General features: G+C 33.7%; 1 pseudogene; it reads left to right on the forward strand.

Annotated features, from left to right (window-relative positions):
• Positions 1-2,659, forward strand: part of LOC114039646 — a 33,366-nt pseudogene extending 30,707 nt beyond the window's left edge.
• The last annotated feature ends 3,539 nt before the right edge of the window (positions 2,660-6,198 follow it).

The following is a 6,198-nucleotide window of genomic DNA, read 5'->3' on the forward strand; positions in this document are numbered from 1 at the left end:
ATAGATAGATAGATAGATAGATAGATAGATAGATAGATAGATAGATAAATAAAAGCAGGTCAATTTAATTTAGGATACTTTAGCCCAGCATGTTTTAAGCTAATTTGATGATAATAGGTGAGCTTTGAAATTGTTTCTAATACTTTATCCCTATGTCCTTGTATATGCAGCTCAATATCCCTGGAAGATGGGAATTGGAAGCTGAATGCTTAAGGCAGTGCCTTATCTGATAAGTCTCAAAGAAAGGTAAAGGGAGGTTAGGGATTGAGAATTGGTCCAGCCCTTTGAGGAAGTAGAGGAAAAGGTAATATGGAGCTGGGAATTGTCACCATGTGTCTTTTAGGAGAAAACAAAAAGGAAATAAATGAATTTGTGGATAATTTCTTTTAAGTTTCTAAGAGTATTGGGCCTTAGAAATTAAAATGTTGCTATTAGCAATTATAAATCTGTATTTGAATTGATCAAGATTATTATGGTAAATTAACACAAAAAGACATTTGTGTTTGGCAGGAAGAAATTTATTATCTGTCTGGACCAAGATAGTTCTATTTACTGCTCTAAATCATTATTGATTAGAGAAATGCAAATTAAAATAACTCACACCTATCAGGTTGGCTAATAAGACAGAAAATAAAAATGATAAATGTCAGAGAAGATGTGGGAAAATTGGGACACTAATGAATTTTTGGTTCAGTTGTAAACTGATTCAGCCATTCTGGAAAGCAATTTGGAACTATGCCAAAAGGACAAACAAACTGTGATCCTTTGATCCAGCAACACCACTGCTATGTCTGTATCCCAAAGAGATCATAAAAAAGGGAAAGGGGCCTGTATAAAAATATTGAACAAATATATTTATAGCAGCTCTTTTTGTGGTGGCAAAGAATTGGTAATTGAAGGAATGCCCATCATTTGGGTAATGACTGAACAAATTGTGGTATATGAATGTGATGGGATATTATTGTAACATAAGTAATGATGAACCTTCACATTTCAGAAAAACCAGGAAAGACTTACATGAACTGATACTAAGTGAAGTAAACAGAACCAAGAGTACATTGTACACAGTAACAGCAACATTGTGTGATGATAAACTATGATAGACTTAACTCTTCTCAGAAATGCAATGATCCAAGACAATTCTAAAAGGTTCATGACAGAAAATGCAATCCACATCCAGAGAAAGAACTATGGAATCTGAATGCTGATCAAAGCCTACAATTTTCACTTTTCCCCCCCTTTTGTTCTGATTCTTCTTTCACAACATGACTAAGGTGGAAATATGATTAATATGATTGTTACATGTATAGCTTATATCAGATTGCTTGCTGTCTTGGGAAGAGGGAGGGGAGGGAGAAAAATTTGGAATTCAAAATCTTGTAAAAGTGAATGTTGAAAACTATCTTTACATGTAATTGGGAAAAATATTAAGTGGGAAAAAAACTATAAGTGAAGATATAAAGGTTATAGTCTTGCTTTCTAGATACACAATTTGGAAGTAAGTTAATTCACCTCTTTGGAATAAATGATAACTTCTCCATTTTTCTTCAAGATATCTTTAACTCTTTTTCCACACCTTATCTGCTTCAGCCTGTCCTGGTTCAAGTGGTACCAGGTCTGAGGTCTTCAGTCTTGGCATCTGTAACAACCACAGTCTGTATGAGGGGATTCAGGGATTTGGGCCTGGAGATATGTTGTAGGATGGCTGTGGTGGACACCTATGCTCCTGGACATCAAGAGCAACCACTAAGAAAAAAAAAGAAAGCAGAAATCAGATTCATGCAAGCCTACTATTGATGTTGTTGTTGTTATTTTTTTGTTTTTTGGCTAGGCAATGGGGTTAAGTGACTTGTCCAGGGTCTCACAGCTAGTAAGTGTTATGTGTCTGAGGCCAGATTTGAACTCACGTCCTCCTGATTCCAGGACCGGTGCTCTATCCCCTGCACCACCTAGCTGCCCCAAGCTTGTTATTGAGAAACAGTAACTGGAAACTATGAACAAAAAATCTCATCAGGTTCCCAAGTAAAATATAGATCTGATGTACCCCAAAACAAGTCAATACCCCTCCAGATTTTATAAGGAAACCTCATCCTCAGCCAAGTGATAAACTTAACCCTAAAATTATTGATCCCTTTGGTGAACATCCATGAGCCCCTTCTGCTTTTGCTCTTTTCTCAGAAGGATATGTTCCTTGCAGGTTGCTACATGGTTCAGTAAAACACAGATTACAGTGGGACTGACTTCCTCAAACTCTTTCATTTGTTCCTCTTCTTATTTCTTTAGTAGACATTTCTAAGAGGTACTAAACATCTACTCACATTTGCATAAAAAGAAAGTTTTCAAAAAATCCTTTCAACTGAAGGTGTTAATGGAAAAAAATACGCCTTGCTACTCAGACCAATTCTTGTGTTGAAGGCAGCTCTGACCCAATCAGATGGTAAAGTGTTTGAAAGGAGATTAAATTGGGAGTGGTGTTGTTGGGCCTTCTCTAAATGATCATCTGAAGCATTTGCTTACAAATATCTCCAAGGGACTAATGCAGCCGATCACTAGTGATTTACAAAAACTAGAAAAACATTTAGGAAGTGGCATCTTTATGATTCTCAACCAAAAATTCCAGATCAAAGGAGCTATAAAAAACTATTTGATTAAGTTGTAAGAGTTGTAAGAAGCTTGTGGTGAACATTGTAGGATCCCTTTTGGATGTTTTACTTTTTTATTTTTATCACAGCTACCAATTTGTAATTTACAAGATAAAATTAATACATAAAATTGATTCCACTGAATCATACTAAATATTTATCAGCATGGCAAAGTGGTTAATTATGGAAAACTACTAAATTTATTGTGAAATTCTGTGGGATTTATGACATACAATTTTTTTCTGCTATAGTTGGTCTGCATTATGACCACAATTTTCCTTAGAGTTTCAGATTTGTTATTTTTATTTCAGTACTTTTTCATTATAATATCACTTAAGTGATTACACTAATTTTTCATAACTTTGTCATACTTTGTAGGGTTTTTAGACCTATTAAAGTCATAGAAATTAGTAATAGTTGTTAAACTGTTAAGTAATTCACTGATCAATTGTTGCCTATAAACAAGTGTTTTATAATGTGGAATGCTTGGTGAAAACACCTGGAGCATTTCAGTATATGAATTTTTCAAATAGAATAAGTTCTGTGATGTTATAACATATAAATTATTATTTTATTTTAACTTGCTAAAACAATACATGATGAGTTTAGGTGTTGTACAATATCTAAGTAAATGTTATTTTTTATATATTCTCAACTAAAAAATATGACTTATGAATTGGGATATTTAAGAATTCAACTCTCAATTACAAATTATATCCACATTTTCTTTAGTGCTAACTTATTAACCTTTTTCACCTTAAAAACTTAATACAAAAAAAGATAAAATAAATGGTATTTTAAAAATATAGGATTTCTAAATTTTTCTGGGGCAGCTAGGTGGCACAGTGCATAGAGCACTGGCCCTGAAATCAGGAGGACCTGAGTTCAAATCTGGCCTCAGACCAAACACTTGACACTTACTAGCTGTGTGACCCTGGGCAAGTCACTTAACCCCAATTGCCTAAAAAACAAAAAACAAAACAAAAAAAAAAAACTTAATACTTTTGCTCTCACAAAAAAAAGGGTGGCTTGAGAATTTCTCAAATATGTATTTAGTCATGAGGTTTGGCCAACTTTCCTGCTTCATCTTAAGTACCATTTTAATTTTTTTTATTCTATTACTTTTGATTATTTTGTGAAGTTAGAGTACTCAGTCTTTCATTAGTCCCCTCTCAATGTTTTAAAAATGAACAAAACCATTTATAACTTTGGCTATTATGATTCTACTTGACTTTGTTGGTAAACATAGTTTTGGTCACAAATTCATTGTTGGTAGAATTGTGAACTGATGAACCCATTTTGAAGAGCAATGTAGAATTATGCCTAAAGAGTTGTTAAACTACCTATACCCTTTGACAGAGCAATACCACTATTTGGTCTGTTTTCAAAGATGATAAGGAAAAAAGGAAAAGAAGCCAAATGTTCTAAAATGTTTATAGCAACTCTCTTTGTGGTGGCAAAGAACTGGAAATTGCAGGGATGCCCATCAGTTGGGGAATGGCTGAACAAGTTGTAGTATATGACTGTGATGGAATACTGTTGTGCTATAAGAATTGATGAACTCAGTGATTTTAGGGGAAAAAAACATGGAAAGACTTGCACAAAATAATGAAAAGCAAAATGAGCAGAACCAAGACAACAAAATATACAGTGACAGCAATATTGCCTTAAGAATGACTTTGAACAAATAAGTTATTTTGACTATTACAAATACCCAAGTTAACTAGAAAGGATATATGAAGAAAGACACCATCTGCATCCAGAGAAAGAACTGATAAATAGAAATCACACACACACACACACACACATCTATTTGTGTCTAATGGTATCCTCTCTAGAGTGGGGGGGTGAAGGAAGAAAAAAAGGAAAAAAAAGCAATTTACATGATAATTTTGTTGTATATTTGAAAGGAACAGCAAGTTATGCTTACTAGGTTTATAGTTTCATGTACAATCATCTTTTCTATTGTACTATGTTATGAAAATGCTTCTTTTATTCTATAAATTATTTTTTAATTTAAAGCTTAAAAAGTTAGTTTGGGTATTATCATTCTTATAGATGTTATATTTTGGTTAAATTTCTCTAAGAAATGAGACAATGATTGAATATTTTTTATCTGTTTCCAATTTTTCATAATGAACTATTTGTTTATATAGCTTCATTAAAGTCATTTTTTCATGCCATGCTATCTTCTCATCTTGATCTTGAAACATTTGGTCTACATCATGAGTCTTGATTTAACCAGGCAAAGATGATTCCAGCATTGATTCACAAACAGCTGATTCAGAAATTGCTTTTAATTTAGTAATCTTTCATTTTCTGTCAAATAAGACCAAGTCAGTTTAATTTTTTTTTTTGCTTACCATATTTAAATGACTTCCCACATTCTTCTTGGATAAACTGTTCATCATAAAAAGAAATGACCAAATCCAGGGTTGGGGAACCTACAGCCTTGAGGCCACACGTGGTGTTATAGATCTGGAGTATGGCCTTTTGACTGAGACCAACTTTTATAGAGCAAATCATTTTATTAAGGGGGTTTGTTCTGTGAAGTTTGGATTCAGTCAAAGGACTGCACTTGAGGACCTAGAGGTCCACATGTGGCCTTAAGGCCGCAGGTTCCCCCCCCCCCCCGAAATAGTCTATAAGTTTAGACTTCTTTGACTTCTTAATCTCATAAGATTTTTTTCCTTAACATCAGAACTTTTGAGCAAAATTTTTTGCTCCTATCTGCCTTAATGTTAGCAAATTTCAAGGAGTATGTTTAGTTTTGAAGCATCTTATCAAGTTTTTTTATATTGATACTTTCGGCATCTTTAGCAGACTTAATTCAACAACATTTGATAAACTATGTGCAAGGCTCTATTCTAGGCATGGAGCATAAAAAGAAAAACAAATGATCCATCCCTTAAGAAATTAATATTTTATTTACTGGAACAAGTGCACAAGCAAATACAAAATACTACAAAATAATTTTAATAAAAAGAGACCTGTAGCTATTTAGGGGATGAAGAAAGATTTCATAGAGAAGGTAGCCCCTGATATGCAATTTGAAGGAAACTATGGACTAAGAGAGAAATTGTTGGGGAAGAATATACTATAGCCATTGAGAAGAGGCAGCACAGAGGCAGAAATGTGGCACATGGAGTGTTGTATATTGGCAACAGTTATTAGGCTACTTTGAATGGAGAGTTTATGAAGAAATAAGTGCACATGTAGGCAGAAGCCAGACTGTACAGTTTTAAATTCTGTCTTTCATTTTGCTAGCATTCTATTGATCCTTCCACATTTTTTCCCCCAGCACATTGTTCTAGCACTGGATTTTAAACATAGTCCATCTATGTTTGGAATCATGGCATCACCTCCCTGATGTGATGGTCCTCTTTTCTTCCTTCCTTCCTTCCTTTCCTTTCCTTTCTTTCTTCCTTCCTTCCTTTTTCTTTCTTTGCTTCTTTGTTTCTTTGTTTCTTTTTCTTTCTTTCTTTCTTTCTTTCTTTCTTTCTTTCTTTCTTTCTTTCTTTCTTTCTTTCTTTCTTTCTTTCTTTCTTTCTTTCTT

Source organism: Vombatus ursinus, unplaced genomic scaffold (genome assembly GCF_900497805.2).
Source record: "Vombatus ursinus unplaced genomic scaffold, bare-nosed wombat genome assembly UNPS02000749.1, whole genome shotgun sequence".
Taxonomy (NCBI): domain Eukaryota; kingdom Metazoa; phylum Chordata; class Mammalia; order Diprotodontia; family Vombatidae; genus Vombatus; species Vombatus ursinus.